Here is an 8,474-nt window from a genome sequence, read left to right as displayed (position 1 = left end):
ATGTCCTCATCCTATCCATTGAAGAAAGACCATAACTATTTACATATGCATGTACAAAAATTTATATAATGCATACTTCCTTTATATTATATTCATATACTTCCACATTAGGTTAATTGACCCACTGAAGAAGAATGAATATCTGTGCAAAATTAGCACCTGTTATTTGTGACATGGACAAGAATAAACTAGTATTATATAATTCACCTGCTGAATTTTCATATTATTATTACTGAAAAAGAAAAATGCTGAACAAAATACACTTTATTCTATCACTCTTATAGAAAAATACAATTGAAATGACTTAATAGCTACTTAGCTACAGTGTCAACAATTGTCCAAATAAGCGTAACACTATTTGTGTTAATAATGTGTTCAAACATTTGTCAAGAAAAAAAATATTGCATAGCTTCAAAAATGCAATTATTTTTCATTTGGATTTTATTTATAACCAATAATCAGACTTTGTCTCAAAAACTTAACTTTCTAAACAAATTTTTCATTTTAACAAACTATATTCTATGAAAGTTTTGTTATCCAAGGACAATGTTATTCAAGTATATAATCTCCACCTCTTCTTCCTATTCATCTTTTAAATCTGTTTAGATGTATATAAAATCTTATGCTTTGAACTAGGGCTTCAACCCAGGCCTCCCTAGGCAAAAACAAATTATTTTTTTGTTCATCTTTACTTTCATTGATTTCCTAACATTTTTTTTCTTTATCCACCATTCAGAACCTTCCCAGTCTCTTCCAGACCCCTATGTCCACCCCTGAGGGCCTCATACTTTCTGCAGTTGATCTTGATTTCTACCTACTGAGATTTAGGCCATTAGGCATGAGAACTCTCAACTCTTTCCTTTCTCATTTAACCTGCTCTGCCAGCTAAGATATCTTTATCTCTCTTAATGCCTCAGTGCTTTGCTTAGCAGTGCTTTAAAAAAGTTTGCTGAATGAATAGAATAGACAGAGAATTTCTGTAAGCATATTCTCTCAACCACCTTTTGTACTTTTTTGCCTAATAGCACCCTGGATAAGTCATTTTACCTTCTTTGCCCCATTTCCTCATCTATAAAATAATCTGGAGAAGAAAAGGACAAGCCATCCCAGTCTCTTTACCATGAAACCCCAAATGGGGTCATGAAGAGTCAGGCATGAATAAATAACTTAACAGCATTCAAAGAGCTATTAACAATTGAATTATATAGCCTACTATATCTTATTTTAAGGTCATGAACGTATTCAGACATAAGGGATAATATGATTTGATTCCTTCTATGGTATTATTTTCTTTCAAACTACCATTCCCTTTCTTCTCTCATATTTACCACTGATATTGTTGATTGATGACTCACTGTCATCACCATTCACTGCTCAACTCCCTCCAAAGTAACTTACTTCACTATTTATACTCATATTTATATTCATTTTAAAGTGCTCTCTCAAAGATTACCAAAAACCTTCTTATCACAGACAACAGGTTCTAGAACTTCGATTCTCTTGATCACCCACTTCATAAATAATCCTTACTCTTCTCTCTCTCCCTTCATTCAAAATGTTTTTTATTCTCTTTTATCACTATTAGCAATATTTTTGACACAAACACACGCTCAAATATGTACAGAGAAAGAGAGAGAGAGACTGAGAGAGAGAAACATCCATTCTGTACATTCTATGTTCCCTAAGGATCTACTCTTCACTAGGATCTTACTCATCCCTTGCTTAGGAAGTCTTATAAACTATATTGACTTCAACTAAAAATATTATTTAAAAATCTACATTTCTAAACTTTTATCTCTGTCCTATGTTCTAGGCTTATCTTTCCAAATACATGTAAGACATCTCCACTGGCTAGGGACCCTGTGTTATTTGTCTTTATTTCACATAGTAATCATTATGCACTGAAGGAAGAAAAAGACCAGGAAGAACAGTGTTTTTCTATTATAAAAAGCATATTATGTATATGTAACTACAGCATTACAGTGATCTTTAATGAAAAACAAATTATTTATTTTAAAGAACTATTGTGTTGAGTATGAAGAAATAAATTTATTTATTCTTAGGCTTTTTTAAGTGCTTTAATTTTTTTTAAATTGGGCATGTCAAAGATATATTAGTGTCTTATTACAAGTATCTTAGTATCTTAATACAAGTTATAGAATTAAATGACTGAACAAGTTATGGCATAAGAAAGATATGTATCACTATAGTCCTATAAGAAAACATAAGTGTCCAGACTCTGGAAAAACTGGGAAAGGCTTGCATGAACTTAGGCTGAGTGAAATGAGTAGGAGAACATTGTAAACATTAACAACTCCTCTCAGCAGTTCATTGATCAAGGACAATCCTAAAAGACATGTTATAGAAAATGCCATCCATATTCAGAGAAAAAACTATGAATTCTGAATACAGAGCAAAGCACACTATATTCATTTTTCTGTTTTTCTTTTCTTTCTCATAATTGTTTTCCCCCTTAGTTCTAATTCCTCTTCTCAAAACATGAAATATAGAAATATTTCAATTGCACATGTACAACTTATATCAAATCATATATTGTTATAGGGAGGGAGAATGGAAAGGAGGATGGTAGAAAAATGTGGAACTCAAAAACTTACAAAAGGATGAATGTTGAAAACTAGCTTTGCATATAATTGGAAAAACTAAAAATTAAATTTAAAAAAGTATAAAATTCAAGACACATACAAATTCTGGATCTGTACATATACATATTAATCCATTAAACAAAAAAGATAAACTAATATCCATAAAGGAGGAGAAGGAAATATTTTGCAATGGATAGAATTCTGTTCTCTGAGCTGATAAATTTGAGTTCAAATTCTGCCTCAGATACTTACTAGCTGGACAAAACTGGGCAAGACACTTAAACTCTGCTTGTCTCAGTTTCTTCATTAGTAAAATGTAATCAGCAAAATGTACAAAAAGCACTATTGGGTTGTTTTAAGGATCAAATGAGATAAAATATAAATATTTATATAAAATATAAATAAAATATAACATCACAAACAAAAAGCTGCATAAATAATAGTTATTATTATTATTATTATGCAAGACAATATGGTAGAAAATGGAAATGCATTTGGAGTCACAAAATTTTAATTTAAATACTGAACCTTCCACTTACTGTGGTTGTATCTTTAGGAAATTCAATTCATATCTCTTGTCCTCAGTTTCTTTATTCCTAAAATAAGAAAGTTGAGTGAGTTGATATCTAAGTTCCCATCCCAACAATTCTCCACTAATCACAATTTAAAAAAAAATAGATGTTGATGCTCCAAATCTTTATTTATATCTAAATAAGAGGTGTTTCTGCTTTGAAACTTACTGCTTGATGCTAAATACAGGACATAAAATTCAAGTCTATTTTGGATATGCAAACACAGTTCCATTTATTAATGGCCACTAATGGCCCATAATCAAGTCACAGCTGGTTAGTTTAGGAAACAAACGATTATCTTGTTAGTTTGAAGTTTAAACATGGTATAATTCATTGCTTTGCTAATTGTTCTTCCTTTTAGAAATAGTTGAACTTGTTTTTAATTGTTTTAATTATGAACATGTGTCTTTTATGTCTGTGTATAAATATATACTTATGTGTATAAGATAAAAGAAGAGTCAGAGATCAGAAGCTAGTCATTGTTACTCAGTTCATTCTCACTAAGACTTGAAAATTGAACACTCATGGATGCAAACAGAGAATTACCACTAATATATTACCACTATAACACTAGTAATAAGCAAACCTTATAAGTTCCCAAGTCTGGTTGCAAAAAATGTTCATCACATCTGTGATGTAAAGACTTGAATTTTTTTTTGTTTTTAAAATCGACTTTAATTCTCATTCTGAGCACTACTATTAACCTCTGTAAAGTCAATCTTATTTATCAATAATCAATATAATATACATTTGGTTACTATAAACTCTTTACTTATGAAATCATAAAAATGTGTTATATATGGAAACCATAATTGATGCAATAAAGTATCTGAAAGGTTTTTATATCAAATATAACTATATAAGTACAGATATTTATTTAAACTTTATTTATTTAAGGCAATGAGGTTAAGTGACTTGCCCAAGTTCACATAGCTAGGTAATTATTAAGTGTCTGAGGCCAGATTTGAACTCAGGTTCTCCTGACTCCAGGGTTGTGCTTTATTCACTGCACCACCCAGCTGCACCAATACATATATATCATACAAATATACATATATATATATATATATGTGTGTGTGTGTGTGTGTGTGTGTGTGTGTGTATAGTTACACAGATATCTATTCCCATTTTAATATTCTATACATTTTAAATTAATTGTGATACACATTATATCTGAAAAATAATACTTTGTTATCTAGTGTCAATTATAGTTTCCATATACAATACAAATTTTATGACATTATGTGAAGTTTATATAGTAAGCAGATGTGTGGTATACTGAATTACTAATAAATAAATTTGGCTATTAAGAGGTTATTTAATTGATGAGGATGCAAATCAGAATGAGAATTATATATCAAAAAGGCAAAAAACTATATATATATATATATGTGTGTGTATGTATGCATATAGATAGATAGATAGATAGATTTATAGATAGATAGATAGATAGATAGATAGATAGATAGATAGACAGATAGATAGATAGATAGATAGATAGATAGATAGATAGATAGATAGATACAGAGATACGGAGATACAGAGATACAGAGACAGAGATAGATACAGAGAAACACATAGAAATTCCATTAATTAAGGGAAAGGATGACTATCATACCTCTTTATCTCAAGTTCCCCATTGGAAAAGTTAAAAATATTTTAACTCTGTTTAGTATAGAAATTTGATTATCTCCTCAAAGACTCAGGTCACTTCTATTAATAGCAATTGCTTTGATAAGAAAATCAACTCCTTAGTACTGACTGGGTACTTCTTTATTATCTCTTATTAGCTGTAAAGGTAATTCTATTTAGGGCATTTATAAAACTTAAAAGCAGCAATAGGAAAAGAAGGAGATGTTCATTCCCCCAAAACCTTGAAAATGAGAGAGAATGAGCTCACTAAAATTTAATGCCTGGAACAACAAGCAGATTGAATCCAATCTTTTCATTAAGTTATTTTACTTCAATTATTCTAATTTGATTCCAAGTGCCCTGAATATTTCTAAATAATGCCTTCCACAAACTAGTTCTACATGATGTGATCATAGAAATCTATGCAAATTTAATCTGTATGAACTGTCAGTGTGGACAGACCACACAGACCTCAGAGAATTTCAAAATAGGAAAGGACTAGTAAAGGTCTACCTTTTATAAATGAGAAAACTGAGACCACAGGTGTCAAATCCAAAGTCATGCCTAGCCAGTGGCAGAGATAAAGACAAACATCCTTCAGTTTTTTTTCATATGGTTGCAATTTCAATGATTTCAGTAAGAGATGATTATTATCCCAATTTAAGAAGACATTTTTCAAAAGTTTATATTAAGTGGCATGTAGGCTAGACATCATTCCATAAGTATCATGCATATATGTGTGTGTGTATGTGTATATATATATATATATATATATATATATATATATATATATATATATATATATATATATAATGTTTTTTCTCCAGAGAAATATCAGGGCAAACCATGGCATAGGTAGATATGGAAAGAAGTACTCCCTATTTCTTCAAGAAATGTTGGCAAACTCATGAAAAAGGATTTGAACTTTTATGTCAAATAAAGTCTCTTTTTTTCCTTACATAAGCTTGATTTTTGCTTTTATGGGCTTGAATGTTCGTATTCAAAGAGCAAAGCCCATTTGGGTGGGAGGCAGTGACATTTTCATGGTAGAAGGAAAGAACTGGTCATAATTTTCAGAAGCTGGACTGATTGTAAAACAGATATGAAAAAGATGACCCAAGCAGAGCTTATAATACCTTTAAAACACGGGCAGTTGACAACACTCCAATAATATGTTTCCCCCACTGAATAAAGTAAAATAGCTGAATAAACCCATCTCATACTATTCACTGAGCCAGCAGGAGTATAGAATCATTCCCAGTCTCTATTGACCCCCACCACATCTTCTTGTTCTTTTCAGACACAAATGACATGACCTTACACAACATTGAGAAACTGTATGTGATAAAGACAACCTCTGCCTCCCACCCCAAATCCCTTAACCTTTTCCATTTTAGAAAGGTACTTTTTTTTGATAACAGCTCTCCAGTTAGATATATACAAATTGCCTGCAGCACTAAATAATTGTTCTGACTAGGCTGCCTACATACACAATTCTCACCACACAGGCACTTTTTTATGGAAACTCATAAAGTAACTATCACTACTATTAAATATCTGAAGCTACAAGCATGAAAGAAGTCATCAAAAATGTTTTTAGCAAAGTATGGAATGGTCGACATGTAGATACCTTCTTTAAAAATGGCATGAGATAGCTCAGGGTCCTTAAAAATACTTTTTTAATAAATATTGATTAGAGTCCATCCAAAATTTGAAGAGAATGATTCTTTTGAATCTTTCATAAAACAGTAGAAAATTGCCTGTCCTAATAGACAGTTTTCAAATGCATTTGTATTTATAAATATTTATTCCCCCAAAGTGACTTGTACAACATTGATTTTTAAAAAGTGGCTTATGTATCTACTTTATGTTTTCTTTTATCATTAATTATAAATTTGAAGTACTAAGAACTCTATCAATAGTCTGACTCAGAGTAACTAAAGTCAGGATTGTTATAGTTAACTCTATATTATAACTTTGAAAAGGCACTATGTCATTTGCAAGATGACATACTACTTAGAAATCTTATAATGCCAAAAGTGGAAGTGGAATTTGAAGTCATAGTTTTAACCTTGTGCCAAAATATTTTTTCTTTTGAAAGAAAACATCAAGTTTTTACCATCATAAGTCAGAAAGCTCATAAACTGATGACAACCCTGTTATGCAATTATTTGAAATCAGGACACATACACTGTAATTATTTTATTGAATTTTCCATTAAAAACATTTTCTAAAGGCAATAAAAAGAAGCCATTCTTTATGCCAACATATGAAACAGTTACACACCTTACTAATGCTGTCAGATTTTCTGTGAGGATTTCTTCAAATCAATATCACTTCAACTTTATATTCATTGATATGTAATTCATGCAACTCAAACATAAAAATTGTAACTTTTGTTATAAGCAAGATATAGACCCTTATGGTACAGAGCTCATCTCTCATTAATTATGGTTTAAATAAATTTCCTCTGCATGAATTCGATGCTAATGTTTTCCTTATACATAGTATTCTACAAAATAACAACCCGAACTTGGTGATATAGTAGGTGCTTCAACAAATGCCTGTAGAGGATAGCAAAATGAACTCAGGTTGCTCTACAGTAAACTAACAATACTAGAGAAGTCCATACTTTATCACTAAGCTACTTGGTCCTGTTTTTAAAAATACTTTTCTTATATGTTAAATTATAACCTTGAGTTCAAATTTGGCATTAGACACTTATTAACTATGCAACCCTAGGCCAGTCACTTAACCCTCTTCATCTCAGTCTCCTCATCTGTAAAATGAGCTGAAAAGGAAATGGCAAATCATTCCAGCATCTTTGCCAAAAGCACTCCAAATAAGAGTCAAAAAGAGTCAGAAGAAACTGAGGGAAAAAAAAAAGTTTCCCAAAGCATAAAACAAGTTCATTGAGCTCTAAGATAGTGCATACAAGTCAATGATGCAGCTTGGTGAGAAAATCAAGGTCTTAGATAAACTTTGCACTGGAAAATCTTCAACTGCTATAAGGGGAATCCTTAGGGGTCTCAAGTGATTCACAAAACAGATATCACTGATGGATTATTTCAAGTTGGTGTGTCCTTCACAATCTCCAAGGCTATCTACCAACCATGAAAGATGGTATGTCAGAAGTGATCTTGAGACCTCAGCAGACTCCATGTATTCCAACAGCAGTAACTAAAACCCCAGAAACTTTTGCTTTAGTTTTCAAAGGGCAACCAACATAGAGGTTTATAGCAGTATAATATATGGCACAACACCCTGACACTGCCATCCATTATAGTAAAAGATAAGATTCTGGCTAAAACCTGTTTTACTCCTAAGAAGACTATTGGCTGTATGGTATTTATAGTACTATAGATTGCAGGAATTAAAAATTGAATATTGTCTGAAATCATTGTTTTTAAATGACATATTAGAACAAAAGGTCACAGAATTTTAGGGAATTAATAGCAAGAAAAAATATTTTATATGCTACCAATTTTATTTTATGCACTTCAATATATAAGTTATGTCATGATAACTGTTTTTAGGAAAAGTGTGTATTATTAGAAATAATGTTTTATTATAAAGAATTGTATGTAAAATGTATTTTCAATCCTCTCTAAAGAAAAATTAGGGGCTGCTAGGTGGCACAGTGGATAGAGCACCAGTCCTAGAGTCA

This window comes from Macrotis lagotis, chromosome 5, assembly GCF_037893015.1.
Source record: "Macrotis lagotis isolate mMagLag1 chromosome 5, bilby.v1.9.chrom.fasta, whole genome shotgun sequence".
Lineage (NCBI taxonomy): Eukaryota > Metazoa > Chordata > Mammalia > Peramelemorphia > Peramelidae > Macrotis > Macrotis lagotis.
The sequence above is the reverse complement of the archived record's forward strand: the minus strand, read 5'-3'. Positions refer to the sequence as shown.